The 15,013-nt window shown below is 43.2% G+C and overlaps 1 protein-coding gene across 1 annotated transcript in view; it reads left to right on the top strand.

The window, feature by feature from the left end:
- The first annotated feature begins 13,629 nt into the window (after positions 1–13,629).
- Positions 13,630–15,013, top strand: part of LOC146798885 (uncharacterized) — a 71,739-nt gene continuing 70,355 nt past the window's right edge. The window contains exon 1 of the mRNA XM_085627791.1: positions 13,630–13,739. The gene's annotated coding sequence lies outside the window, so the exon portion shown is untranslated. The remainder of the gene's footprint in view (positions 13,740–15,013) is intronic.

Genomic DNA, 15,013 nt, shown 5'->3' with positions numbered 1-15,013 from the left:
AATATTTTCTAAGTGATTCCAGCCAGGGGTTGCATGTAAATATTAAACAGTGGTGAGGAGAGTGCAGAACCTTCAAGCAAACTATGCTGACCCCTCTAGCGGATAAGCAGAATGGACCAGGGAGGATCATCTGGTTACTGTTCCAACATAGTATAAATAACTATCGAAAACTGGAATATCAATAACCAAAATATTGTTATTCTAACATAAAAAATTAGCATATATATATATATATATATATTACCTACTGGCGGTCGCCAGTAGGTAGTTATAGTTAGGACCACGTTTCCATAGGAAATCCGCAACATTCTATTTTGAATAACTTTTGCGCCGGTCGACGAATCCTCGCAAATTTTTCAAAATAGGTGGGGCGCTACGCTCCGCTCCTACCCTGAAAGTCTCGGGGGGATTTGTCAAGCGGGGGCTGAGATAAAAGGGGGGTCCCAAAACGCGTTTTTCCCATGCATTTTTCCATAGGACATTTAGACACAGCTACAGCCCGAACGGCTGAACAGAATTACTTGAAATTTGGCAGAGAGGTAGTCCTCAGGTCAAGGAAGTGCCTTTTGTAGGTTTGGTGTAAATCTGTTCAGTAGATTCTGAGAAAATAGCCTTTAAATCAATATATATATCTGAGCCAGCTTACGGTGCGCTTACGGTGCGCTTACCGTACGCGTACGGTGACGTGCGCGAGCGCGATTCTGATTGGCTCTTAGATCTTAGTAAACATTCGAATCGGCCGAAACCAGGAAGCGGCGGCCGCCATTTTCTCTCTCGCACTCTGAGTGGGGCAGCATAAATGAAGCCCAAAAATGTGTAAAGGGGCAGTATATTGAGATAATAATCACCCAGCAATGATATACGGGCCCCCAAACAACCCACAAGGCCAAAAAAAAATGTGTTTTTTTTTCGAAAAATCGCCGATTACGCTTACCGTACGCGTACGGTAAAAAAAAATTTTTTTTTAAAAAAGTATCCACACTCTCCCCACCCCATGTGCAAATGGTGCCCGAAGGGCACCATTTGTGCATGGCTTATCAATCAAATGAAAACAATAAACAAAACATTTCACAACGATGCGCATAATATGTCCCCCATGTGCGCACGGTGCGCGAAGCGCATCGTGCGTACATGGCCCATCTCGCATAATGTGGGCACGCGGTGCACGGAACGAACTGCGTTAACTGGGCGCGCACGCCACGAATGGCGTAAAGTAAGTTAGCATTTAAAAAACCGTACAAATTCACTGAAAAAACCATAGGTTTCACACACGTTATAGTTAGGAATTAGCGTTTAAAAAACCTTGCAAATTCACTGAAAAAACCATAGGTTTCACACACGTTATAGTTAGGAATTAGCGTTTAAAAAACCTTGCAAATTCACTGAAAAAACCATAGGTTTCACACATGTTATAGTTAGCTGTAGATTTTACTGATAAAAAACCAATGAAATTCCCCCGTTATAGTTACTGTAGGCAACTATAACTCACGCGACCGTAATCCTCTGCTGATGACATATGTGTCTTTATGAAAAAAAAATATTTGTAATATATGTATAGCTAAAATTTAATGGAAGAAGACATGGGCAAATAAGTGTCTAAATACAGTATTAGCATCAGCAGAGGATTACGGTCGCGTGAGTTATAGTTGCCTACAGTAACTATAACGGGGGAATTTCATTGGTTTTTTATCAGTAAAATCTACAGCTAACTATAACATGTGTGAAACCTATGGTTTTTTCAGTGAATATATATATATATATATATATTACCTACTGGCAGTCGCCAGTAGGTAGTTATAGTTAGGACCCTGTTTCCATAGGAAATCCGCAACATTCTATTTGGAATAACTTTGGCGCCGGTCGACGAATCCTCGCGAAATTTTCAAAACTAATGGGGCGCTACGCTCCGCTCCTACCCTGAAAGTCTCGGGGGGATTCGTCAAGCGGGGGCTGAGAAAAAAGGGGGGTCCCAAAACGCGTTTTCCCCATGCATTTTTCCATAGGACCTTTAGACACAGCTACAGCCCGAACGGCTGAACAGAATTACTTGTAATTTGGAAGAGAGGGAGCCATAAGGTCAAGGAAGTGCCTTTTGCAGGTCTGGTGTAAATCTGTTCAGTATCTCCTGAGAAAATAGCATTTAAAAGCATATATATATGTGGGCGGAGCCTAACCACACATCTCATCCTGAGATCTGATTGGCTGTCAGCACTTCATCCAAGAAGTGTTGGCAGCCATCTTGGGACCAATATACATGATAGCACCTCATTAAAAAGCATTGCAGTTAATAGAAGGTTTTAAGACTTTAGTTACATTATAAATCATTTGTTGATGGTACCATACTCATTTTAGGAATTGTGGTATGTTCTAAGGTGATTTCACCATGTGAAAAAGCCTTCTGCTGGGATATCATGATTGAGAGAAAAATATTTTCTCATGCTTTTACCACAGAGGTTTGGAAGGTGATCTATAAGCTAAACTGAGAGCTTATTTTCTGTAAATTCACATTATCTTTCTCAGTCATGTGAGAATGGAGTCTGACATTTTCAGTAAAACATGTACATCCAACAAGGGCAGAGACTGTCAGTTGATTCCTTTGTGTTCTACTGCAGCTTCCCAGAGTGTTCCAAAGAACTACTAGAGCGCTAACAGTTCTACTTATGATAAACGTATGGCACACCTGAAGCCATCTTGCTTGGATTAAAGTGGTAACTCTTAAAACATTTAATTTAAAAAGGAACAAAATGAGGGGGTTCATTTTTCCATAAAAAGTATGATTAGTGCTGCAGAAAGAAAAATTAGGGCACATTTTGAGTGACTTCTCAAATCCTCTTCTATTTCATTAAAAAATTCTGACATGCAGACTGAAACATGCACTTTCAATACCAGCAGCAGTTTTCCCTGGTGAGCAGTAGCTTTACTACAGTGATCTAATGAGCAAAAAGAGTGCTAACATTCTGAATTTATGGCAAATGTGTGACACATCTGAATGCCTTCTTGATGGAATCAAAGTAAAAAACTGAAAGTATTTTCCTACTGAGGAGACTGCAGTAAATGAGGAAATTAGGAAACTTCATAACAAATAAGTCTCCCAAGATGGCCACCAGAGACAAAAGAGCCCAAATGTAGCCCAAATATCACCCAGATGTAGCCCAAGTATAGCCCAATGAGAGAATGTCCCAGAATGTTCTTAAAAACAACTAGAGCGCTTACTGTCTTCATTATGACAAAAGTATGGCACACCTGAAGCCATCTTGATTGGAATAAACTGGTTACACTTAAAACATTTAATTTAAAAAGGAACACAATGAGGGGGTTCATTTTGCCCTAGAAATTATGATTAATGCTGAAGAAAGAAAATGAGGGCACATTTTGAGTGACTTCTCAAATCCTCTTCTATTTCATTAAAAAATTCTGACATGCAGACTGAAACATGCACTTTTAATACCAGGAGCAGACTTCCATGGTGAACAGTAGTTTTACTACAGTGATCTAATGAGCAACAGAGTGCTAACATTCAGAATTTATGGCAAATGTGTGACATATCTGAATACCTTCATGATGGAATCAAAGTAAAAAACTGAAAGCATTTCCTACTGAGGAGACTGCAGTACATGAGGAAATTAGGAAACTTCATAACAAATAAATCTCCCAAGATGGCCACCGGAGACAAAAGAGCCCAAATGTAGCCCAAAATCACCCAGATGTAGCCCAAATATAGCCCAATGACAGAAGTGTGCAAAACACTTATTATTTTGTGTTTTTGCAGTGTTATATAGTGCAGACTTGTCAGGTATTGGAGTGCTTTACATGAGCATTGGTTACATCACACAAGAACAAATTCATTTTGGTTGTCGACATGGGGAGACTAAGTGATTTGACCAGAATCACAGAATGTCGAGCTGAAGCAGAAACTTCAACCTTGTTCCCCAGTTGCAAAGTCTGCAGTTCTGGAAGTAACACCACATCCTCTCCCCTAAGTGCAACATTTAATCAAGTGGTCAACTGGATAAAAAAACATAAAGATAACAAATAATTTAAAAGTGCTTTGTCGCTATTTGAAAACTCAGAAAATATGTCCTTATTTTAGTCTTTTAGAGCACTAACCATCATTTTGATGCCAATAAGACCCTCTCATATATGTAATTTCTAAAGGAAATGCTCTAGGTATTACAGTTTTGATTACATCAAGATGATGTCAGGCGTTCCACACTTTTGTAATAAATATAGAATGTTAGCAATCTAGTTGTTCATTAGGATACTGTTGAGAGGCAGAGGCCAGGGGCACGGACTCTGAAAATTGAAGGCAGGTAGGAGGGTGCAAAGGCAACAATTTAACCACACTGAGCAGGCAGGAAGGGCCGTGGAAGCACAACAGACTATGGAGGGCAGTGGAAAGGGGGGCAGGGGCATCAAACCAACAATACAGGACTTGCAAGAGAGGCTGTTGGAGGGAAGATCTATTACGGGTCAAGGAAGCTAGGGGCGGTCCCCAGAGCCCTGGGAGCCACCACAGAACTGAGCAGGAGAGTGAGTCAGGGACAAAAGGGGCACCTTAATTTGAGCCGGGGTGCCTAGGAACGCTTGCTCCATAAATGAAGAAAACAGACATATGAGACATGGAATTGGAGGCAGAATACAATGGCAGTTTAATGAGAAGATGCAACTTCAAAGAAACCGCAGAATAGAGACATAAAGTACAAAATACAGAATCCAGATAATCATACAGCTGTCATGATATTCTCTGTATCTCAATTAATGTACTGACAGAGAGAGAGAGAAAACACATCTATAAATGCATCATGAGAAACAAGTTACACCAAGGAAAATGTTACCTAGGAACTCTCACGTTTACTCTTAGAGCAAGCATTCCTGCAATTACAATACAAAATCTTTTAAATGCAAAAGTAAAGAGAACAATGGTTAAACAAAACATGACATTTCATATAGGTAAAATAGAATAAGATACTTCAAGCAGAGCAGAGCAAGACATTTTAAGCAAAGGAAGACAAGAGCTCCCAGCTCTTGGGGAAAACCTGCACAGCCCGTTAACCTACATACAGACGGCGAGGTAGTCCGTCGATATCTGTGGGTGCTCCCTTTTTATATCATTTTGTGGGCTCCTTTGCACGCTACATCTACCTACGTATGCTACCCAAAAGCTTCGTCTGCAGATTTTACCAGACGTTTCGTCATTTACCCACTTAATGCTGACAATGGACTGGGTGAAAAGGTCAGTCTCTCAGGCCAATCGCTTATCGTAAGTTCCATAGAGCAAGCAGAAAATAATGGGTATTGTACGGGAATTCAATATATTCATGTATAAAATCTCCTCAGTTCTCCTAACTTGACGCTCTGCGGTTGCCACTTCCTTAAAAGCGGGAAACCTGCCCAGGAAGCAAGTACCAGTCCAGGATGCAGCCTACTGAATGTCGACAGCTTCAGGGGGATGTTGAACTTTGATACCGAGCACGGAGCACTCGGGTAGGGTGGGGGCTACTAGTTTGGAGCAGAAGGCCTCGCAGACCTGCCTTCAGACTGCTATACACTAAAACTGCAGAGCTATGGTCAATTTAACAAAGAGGCCTACATATTGAACAGAAGGGCCTACACAGGGGTTTTATGCTGGCTGAGTGGTAAGGATGTCTCAGGATAATTATATAGCAACACAGGACCCGCTGGTCAATTTAATACGGCCTACAAATGCGGCTGGCAGGGCAAGGACAAGGGTCTCATACTTCAGGTGTGGACAGAACGGGCCAGGGGCCCCCTGTGATACAAATTCTACCCTCCTTCAAGGCTGTGGCAATGTAATAGACCATTGTGAGCAGAAGGAAGAGGCAATGGTAGTACAACCATACATGCCAACAGACCCGATTCAGCCAGGAAACGTCCAATGTTTTTAAGCTCAAATGGGCTTTATTTGACTGTCTCCTGTCTACAATATCCTCTTTTTCAATGTAACTCAAAGGGGAAAATCAATACCCCAGTTTTTTTTCAAAATCTCCCTCTTACCAAGTTCAAAATGTTCGCAAGTATGGTACATTGGATCATGGAAGGAAATGGGATAGGGACATGGACTTGGATAACAGAGGACAGGAGGGACATGGAGAGGTGCACCAAACTGACCCTGCAGGGCAGGCATCAGGGTTTGCAGCAGCATAATACACCACACAGGGCATGCAGGACGGGAGTGCAGCACAACAATCCATAGAAAGCAAGAGGGAGGGGACAGGACCATGCACATGGACAACAGAAAACAGAGGGGCAAGAGGCAATGGTAGCTAGCTGACCATAATGGACAGACAGGAGAGAAAGCTGCAGCATAACAGACCATAAAGGGCAGGAGGGACGGATCAGGGGCATTACAATGGAACAGACAAGCCAGGAGGGAGGGAGTAGGGGTCTGCACATGTAAACAGAGGGCTGTGGGCAAGGGGGCAGGGCAGGAGCAGCAAGATAGCCATGGAGGTCAGGCAGGATGGGCACTAGAAGCAAGACACACCATGAAGAGCAACAGTGAGACTGTGATGGCATACACACAGACCATGTTGGGAAGGTGGGAGGGGGTCAGGGGCAGCTAACTGACCACACAGGGAAGGTGGGAGGGGCCATGGCAGCACAGAAGACCATGCATGGCAAGTGGGAGGGTTAGTGGCAGCACAATGGCTATGATGGGCAAGAAGGAGGGTGCAGGGGCATGCACAAAGGACGATGGAGGATAGAACGGAGGGTCAGGACCTGTGCACAGACAAGAAAGTTCAGGGGAAGGGACCTCACAACAGACCACACGGGGCAGGCAGGAGGAGCAGTTGCAGCACAACAGACCAGGGAGGGCAGAAGGGTGTGGCAGTACAATGGACCATGTAGGACAGGAGGAAGAGGATAGGGGCATGGCATGTGGACAGGCAGGGTGGAGGTGGCAGGGACAGGTTACAGTCATCTGACAATGCTAGGCAGGTGGGAGGGGAGTGGCAGCTCAACAGAACACTCAGAGTAGGTAGGAGTGGCAGGTCCATGGGACATGGTGGGCAAAAAGGATGGAGCAGGGGCATGCACAAAGACATCGGAGGGCAGGGGGAAGGAGAATAGGGGCAGCAAGCTAAGCACAGAGTTTAAGCAGGAGGTCAATGATGGGGCATAGAATTGGGCAATGGAGGGCAGGAGGAGTGGACTGGTACATCATACTAAATTGAGGGCAGTGGCAGCACATCAGACCATGCATGGCAGGAGGGAGGAGGCTAGTCCATGGATTCACACAACAGAGGATAGGAAGGAGGGGGATGGGGCAGCAAGCTAACTGTTCAGAGAAGGCGGGTATTAGGAACTTTATTGTTTTTAAAACGTGTGTCTGTGCGAACTACTTAAAATATGAACAAGTATGCAGCATAATCTCACTTTTATTCAAGAAGAAGAGGACGTTTGTGACTGTGACTCCGGGCTCACTTGGCAGAAACACCCCCTGACCCTCCACCCCCTATCGCAAAATGTAACGCCCGTGAAAAGGGTAGGTGAACACAGTGTTATATAGAACATAGTCCTGAGAGCACAATTGAAAATGAAAACTAGATATAGTGTATGGTATAAACTATGCACCAAATAGTGTGATATAAGATGAACCGGGCGTGAAATATAATATGCAATACATTGTGTGCAATGACAGATTCATTGGAGAGCGCGAGATAGCACAGGCACTAGCGCGTGCTATGCGATATGCGCCTTGGAGTGTAATAAGCACAGAGCAGTGTTGTGTAACCTAACCAGTCTCTAAAGTTGTAATATAAAATATGTGCTGGGGAGTGTAACGTTGCATATGCACTGTGACAAAGATATGAATCCCAGATTGTAATATATATGGCATAGCACTCTGCGTTATAACATAGGCATCGAGGAAGGCACGTTAGATGGGGCAATATAACCCGTGCGAAGACAAGTGTGGCATGACATTCACGGGGTGGTGTTACAGTGCACATGGGCTAGAGAGTGTCATAGCATATACACTAGCTAGTGGAATACAACACAGAGGTGTGTGGCACTCGGCAGGCAATGGTGGGTGTAACACAGCATTGGGCTCTGTCAGGAGCGCGCTGTGACTCTCAAGTGATGTTCGTCCCCTTTCCAGAGAGTAAAATAAAAAGTATTACACATCCGGCAGCGGATGTGTGTTTTATTAACCGTGAGGGGGGTTTCTTGCATAGTTTTGGTCGAATTTTTGTCGAATCCCCTTTGAATGGCTTGGTGTGCATGTGTATTAAATGTGCCCGTCAATAGCTACCCATGTTTGTATAAATAAACGACAAGGGTGTCTACTTGGAGAGTACCTACCGGCGAGGGCGCCGGGATTAGGCACGGTTGGGCATCAGACACGTCAGAGCTTCACTAGCGGTGTAAATACATTCCACGTGGATTCATTGTATGCATAGTCGCCTTTTAATAAATATCACGCAAATCGTCATGGTGATAGGTACATACAGTTTGTCCAGCATGTCCTAGGTGTTTCTATAAATATATTTTTTTTAAAAACAACAAAAAAACAAAGGCCTACCCCGGGGGATGGGGTCCCCGGGGCCATAAGTGCCTGAGGAGGGGGGCAACGCAGCCCCCCTCCTAAGGAATAAAAAAACAAAAAAAGGCCATGACCCGGGGGTTGGGGTCCCCGGGGCCGATTAAGGCCTTGGGAGGGGGGACACGCGGCCCCCTTCCAAATTAATTTTTTTCAACAAAAAAAATTAGGGTGCCGGCCCTGGGGGATGGGGTCCCCAGGGCCAATAAATTAGAAAAAGAAGGGGGGCCACACAGCCCTCCTTCTTAAAAAAATAAAATAAATAAAAGGCCGGCATCGTGCCCGAGGCCACGCCCCTCCTTGCAGCACTCTGCAAACGCACCCCCTGGCCAGTTGTAAGTTGGGGAATTAATTCCCCTTCAATACTGAGGGTCCCTGAGGGCCAACTAGCCCAACAGGTATCTCCAGTATGCGCCAGGGAGCTGCGTTGCAGACAGGTGTTCTGAGGCCACGCCCCTTTTTCCACCTCTATGCAACGCAGCTCTGTGGCATTTACTGGAGGTACCTAGTGGGCTAGTTTGACCCTAGGGACCCTTAGGATTCAAGGGGACTTAATCTCTCAACTTAGAACGGCCACAGGGCGCGTTTACACAGTGGTGAAGGGAGGGGACGGGGCCTGAGGTGACGTGTGCAAACACGCCCTGTGGCGCGTTTTAAGTTGGGGAAATAATTCCATTTCAATCCTGAGGGACCCTGGGGGCCAACTAGCCCACCAGGTGCTTCCAGTAAGCGCCACTGCTCTGCGTTGCAGAGAGGTGGTGCAGGCCGTGTCCTTTTTTACACCTCTCTGCAATGGCGCTTACTGGACGTACCTAGTGGGCTATTTTGCCCCTAGGGACCCTCAGGATTCAAGGGGACTGAATCTCCCAACTTAAAACGGCCACAGGGCGTGTTTACACAGTGGGGAAGGGAGGGGACGGGGCCTGAGGTGACGTGTGCAAACACGCCCTATGGCGCGTTTTAAGTTGGGAAAATAATTCCCCTTCAATCCTGAGGGCCCCTGGGGGCTAACTAGCCGACCAGGTGTTTCCAGTAAGCGCCACTGAGCTGCGTTGCAGAGAGGTGGTCCAGGCCGTGCCACTTTTTACACCTCTCTGCAATGCAGCTCTGTGGCGCTTACTGGAGGTACCTAGTGGGCTAGTTGGACCCTGGGGACCCTCAGGATTCAAATGAACTTAATCTCCCAACTAAAAACGGCCACAGGGCGTGTTTACACAGTGGTGAAGGGAGGGGACGGGGCATGAGGTGACGTTTTAAGAGGTAGTTTTAATACTCTGCCCTATTATATACTAGGGGCTTACAGAGGAGGTCATGCTAATCACAGAGGGACCCCAACGCATAGTGTTCCCTAGTGTATGTAGGTGTTTTCACTGTATTCTGAGTGTCTTTTAACATAGAACTGGCTCTAGGACTGGTTAGTCATTCTCAGTTACCACCAGTATCCGTCTGAAAAAGTTGAGGGTACAGGATGATTTTGCAACAAGGCTTCTTTCTGCTCTTCTGTTTGTTCTTTCTGCACGTTATCCTTCTTCCTGCACTTTTCTTCGTCTTTGAGGACCTCTGTTGCTTCTTTCTGCATTTCTTTTTTTTCTTTCTGTGCGTTTTTTCTTTACATGTCCTATCTCTGTAGGCATAGTTAGAAATTAGCATATAAAAAACATTTGAAATTCACTGAAAAAACCATAGGTTTCAGGCACATTATAGTTAGGAATTAGCATTTAAAAAACCTTAAAAATTCACTGAAAAAAACCATAGGTTTCAGGGGAGTTATAGTTAGCTGGACTTTTCACTCGTACAAAACCATTGAAATTCCCCTGTTATAGTTAGTTTAGCTAACTATAACTCGCGCGCCCGCAATGCACTGCTGATGACATCACATATTACATCACTCATGACATGGTCAGTGACATCACTCATGACATCACTGATGACATCATCCTTGTGATAGAGTGGCAGACCTCCTCTCCCCCTAATATAACCTTTGATACACACATTCAAAAATAGAAACTAAAATTTTCAAAACAATGGACATACCAATACCAGTTACAACAACCTATTCAGTAATTCTAAGATCCACATACACATCCACTCATTCACCAACAGTTCTATACAGTCACTCATACATGTACTCACTCATCATATGTACTCATACACCTATACATCCTGTTACACAACGCCACTCATCCATAGAGTTACTCACACACATAGTCACTCATGCTAATAAAGAATCAAACATCCATTTACTTGCATATACAGTTATACACACACCACCACACTTACTTCTACAGAAACGTACACATACTTAGTCTTTTAAACAATCACTTATAGAAACACATATGTATTCATACAGGGACTCTTCCAATCTCTCACTCTCACATATACTCACTTATATACACCAATAGTCACATATACTAGTTTAAAACATATGTAGTTACGTATAAAGACACTATTGAGACAGTCATTCACTCACTAACACACCCATGCACACACTCATCCACCCATACAGTCCTGCACACATGCTGTCTTCAACACATACAAACAGTGAGTCACTCATTCATGCACCTATGCACTACGTAATACCCCCCACCGAACCATACAGACACTCATACTGATACTCAAAAACCAACTAATAACCTATATAGACACTCATGTAGCTACTCACCAACCCATGCAGCCACTTATACACAAAGTGAGAGACTGATTCAGACATTTATATATTTAAACATTACTCACTAAGCCATGTATTCACTAAGATACACTTAATCAGTCAGTTATACAATCAATTTTTCAAAAACAAATCATCCATTTAGATACTTATATACCCATTTATTCTTCCATCGACCTTGAGATATACATATATAAAACATATGTAATTTTCAGAAAAACACACATTCACTGGGTGATGTCATCAGTGATGTCATCAGTGATGTCATTTGAGATGTCATCAGGGATGTCATGAGTGATGTCACTGACCATGTCATGAGTGATGTAATATGTGACGTCATCAGCAGCGCATTGCGGGCGCGCAAGTTATAGTTAGCTGAACTAACTATAACGGGGGAATTTCAATGGTTTTGTACGAGTGAAAAGTCCAGCTAACTATAACTCCCCTGAAACCTATGGTTTTTTTCAGTGAATATATATATATATATATATATATATATATATATATATATTACCTACTGGCGGTCGCCAGTAGGTAGTTATAGTTAGGACCACGTTTCCATAGGAAAACCTCAACATTCTATTTTGAATAACTTTGGCGCCGGTCGACGAATCCTCGCGAATTTCTCAAAATAGGTGGGGCGCTACGCTCCGCTCCTACCCTGAAAGTCTCGGGGGGATCCGTCAAGCGGGGGCTGAGATAAAAGGGGGGTCCCAAAACGCGTTTTTCCCATGCATTTTTCCATAGGACCTTTAGAACGACCTACAGCCCGAACGGCTGAACAGAATTACTAGAAATTTGGCAGAGAGGTAGTCCGTAGGTCAAGGAAGTGCCTTTTGTAGGTTTGGTGTAAATCAGTTCAGTAGATTTTGAGAAAATAGCCTTTAAATCAATATATATATCTGAGCCAGCTTACGGTACGCTTACCGTACGCTTACGGTAAGCGTACGGTGGCGTGCGCGAGCGCGATTCTGATTGGCTCTTAGATCTTAGTAAACATTCGAATCGGCCGAAACCAGGAAGCGGCGGCCGCCATTTTGTGTATTTCACTCTGAAAAAAAAGAGTGAAAACAAGGAAAGGGGGCAATGAGGAGAGTTACAGACCCCCTAACAATTGTAAGGGGGTCAAAGAAGGACAGAAAAGTACAAAAAAAACATTTATTGATTTTAAAAAAAATCACGGGGTACGCGTACGGTAAGCTCACGGTAAGCGTACGGTAAAAAAAAAAAAAATAAATAAATGAAAATCAGATTTAAGAGTTTAGAAATTAGGGAGCTCTAAAAAGAGCTGTTGTGTTTATGGAGTCATTTTTTTAGTGGTACCTACAAGTAAGTACCGATGCAGAGTCTAAGGTTCAAGAGGAAGACTCTGTTCCCTTCATCATTGAAGTGCACACCATCTCCTCTATAAATGTCTTGCATGTCGTAACGCAAGTTGTTGTGGTAAATGGCACCCATACCATAGTCACGGAGGAAAGCAGAAACAGATTTGTTGACGTGCTTTCTTGCTTTGTCAATCTGTGGACAGAAATGATTGGACCAGTTCCATTTTTGCCTTTGGCATATGTTGGAAAACACAAAGGCAGTTTTAGGGAAAAGTGTAAACAGTTGTGCAAAGGTGTCCTTCATAAGCATTTCCAGACCTACCCCAGTCAAAGTGCCTAGGTCATTGCCACCACAGTGCACTATTATGAGGTCAGGGTGTTGGATTTGCATGAAGGATTTCACCAATGGCATCAATTGGTGCCACTTTAACCCTCTCTGACCAATCCATTTAATGTCTACATTTGGCAAAGCAAGGTCTCTCACCATATCTGTTTTCTCTGCAAACTTTTCACTCCAGAAGACATAGCTGTGCCCTACAATCCACACTGTGAACATCTTCAAAGGAGAACTGGATGCACTCAGGAGGTGTCTTTCAGTAGAATGGCAATATGAAAAGAAAGACAGTTTGGAAATGGAGGCATACATATTTTTTACAAAACAAAAAGAACTGATTGGCTGTTTCATACCATTCTAGAAAAAAAACTAGGCTGTATGTGAAAATTAATAGAAGCATGTTTTGTATTGGTACAAAAAAATGTGTAACCAAAGAACAGTACTATGGATTTGCAGTTAGGTTTGAAAAGTCAAGCACTCTTGCTCTGTGGAATTGAAACATTGTGTGTCGAACTTCTGACCTAACTGCACACAGCAGTGTTCCATGAGCTGTTGCTATGGTAGCAGGCAGAAGTCAAGTTGGGGGAAGGGTACTAGGCAGAAGTCAAGTTGGGGGCAGGGTACTTTTGGAAAAGGGTTGGTTTTCAACCAATAGAAATGTGTCATTACATTTGAAAAAAAGGGGGAAGCACTGAGATTTGAAACTTACATGTATATGTGTGGAAAAATAGAGGGAAAGTTTGCCATTATCTGGTTCTGCTGAGAGGAGAGAGGTGTACAGAACAGAGATCCTGGCTCTGATAATCTGCTGTTTGAGTGACACATTTCTTTCACAACTAACTAATTCTAAAGGTGAGTTTACAGTTTGAGAGGGGATGTATGTGGTAACTTAAGAAATGAATAATAGAAATGGGAATTGTTTTTGTTGTAGTTACACATGGTGGATTCATAATGTGTCAGTCTGTAAAAGAGATTTTCACTTGGCCCGAAAAAAAAAGAGCAGTAAGTGTGCTTTCAAATTGGCAAAGAAATTTCGTTTTGGCACTAATGTGAAAACATGACTGTGTGTGCATAGAAGAATTATAGGCAGAAATGTATTGCGTCTTGCTCTGGTGATTTCACAGTTGCAGTAGATGGAAAAGAGGAGCGAATTTTTGGGGGAAGAAGCAGAGGTTTAGCACACACCCATGTGCTTGCCATGTATAGTCATGCACAGTAATTAGAAGCGAGTGGGGTTTTCAGGTTTAAGTCTGTAATGCAAATACATTCAGCATCACTAAGGCTGGTTGCCCCTGCTGGAGTGTAGGCAGTCACAGAGAATACACACGGTGGTGGTCTGAAAAAAAAACTGCTTGGACATGTGCATTTAAATAAATTTAAAAAAAAGGTTTCAGAATGTGTCAGTCTGTAAAAGTGATTTCAAATTGAAAAAAGAGATATACACTTGCCCCCGAAAAAAAAAGAGCAGTAAGTGTGCTTTCAAATTGGCAAAGAAATTTCGTTTTGGCACTAATGTGAAAACATGACTCTGTGTGCATAGAAGAATTATAGGCAGAAATGTATTGCGTCTTGCTCTGGGGATTTCACAGTTGCAGTAGATGGAAAAGAGGAGCGAATTTTTGGGGGATGAAGCAGAGGTTTAGCACACACCCATGTGCTTGCCATGTATAGTCATGCACAGTAATTAGAAGCGAGTGGGGTTTTCAGGTTTAAGTCTGTAATGCAAAAACATTCAGCATCACTAAGGCTGGTTGCCCCTGCTGGAGTGTAGGCAGTCACAGAGAATACACACGGTGGTGGTCTGAAAAAAAAACAGCTTGGACATGTGCATTTAAATAAATTTAAAAAAAAAGGTTTCAGAATGTGTCAGTCTGTAAAAGTGATTTCAAAGTGTAAAAAGAGATTTTCACTTGGCCCGAAAAAAAAAGAGCAGTAAGTGTGCTTTCAAATTGGCAAAGAAATTTCGTTTTGGCACTAATGTGAAAACATGACTGTGTGTGCATAGAAGAATTATAGGCAGAAATGTATTGCGTCTTGCTCTGGTGATTTCACAGTTGCAGTAGATGGAAAAGAGGAGCGAATTTTTGGGGGAAGAAGCAGAGGTTTAGCACACACCCATGTGCTTG

This window comes from Triturus cristatus, chromosome 9, assembly GCF_964204655.1.
Source record: "Triturus cristatus chromosome 9, aTriCri1.1, whole genome shotgun sequence".
Lineage (NCBI taxonomy): Eukaryota > Metazoa > Chordata > Amphibia > Caudata > Salamandridae > Triturus > Triturus cristatus.
Note: the sequence above shows the minus strand (reverse complement) of the source record. Positions and strands in the feature narration are given on the sequence as shown.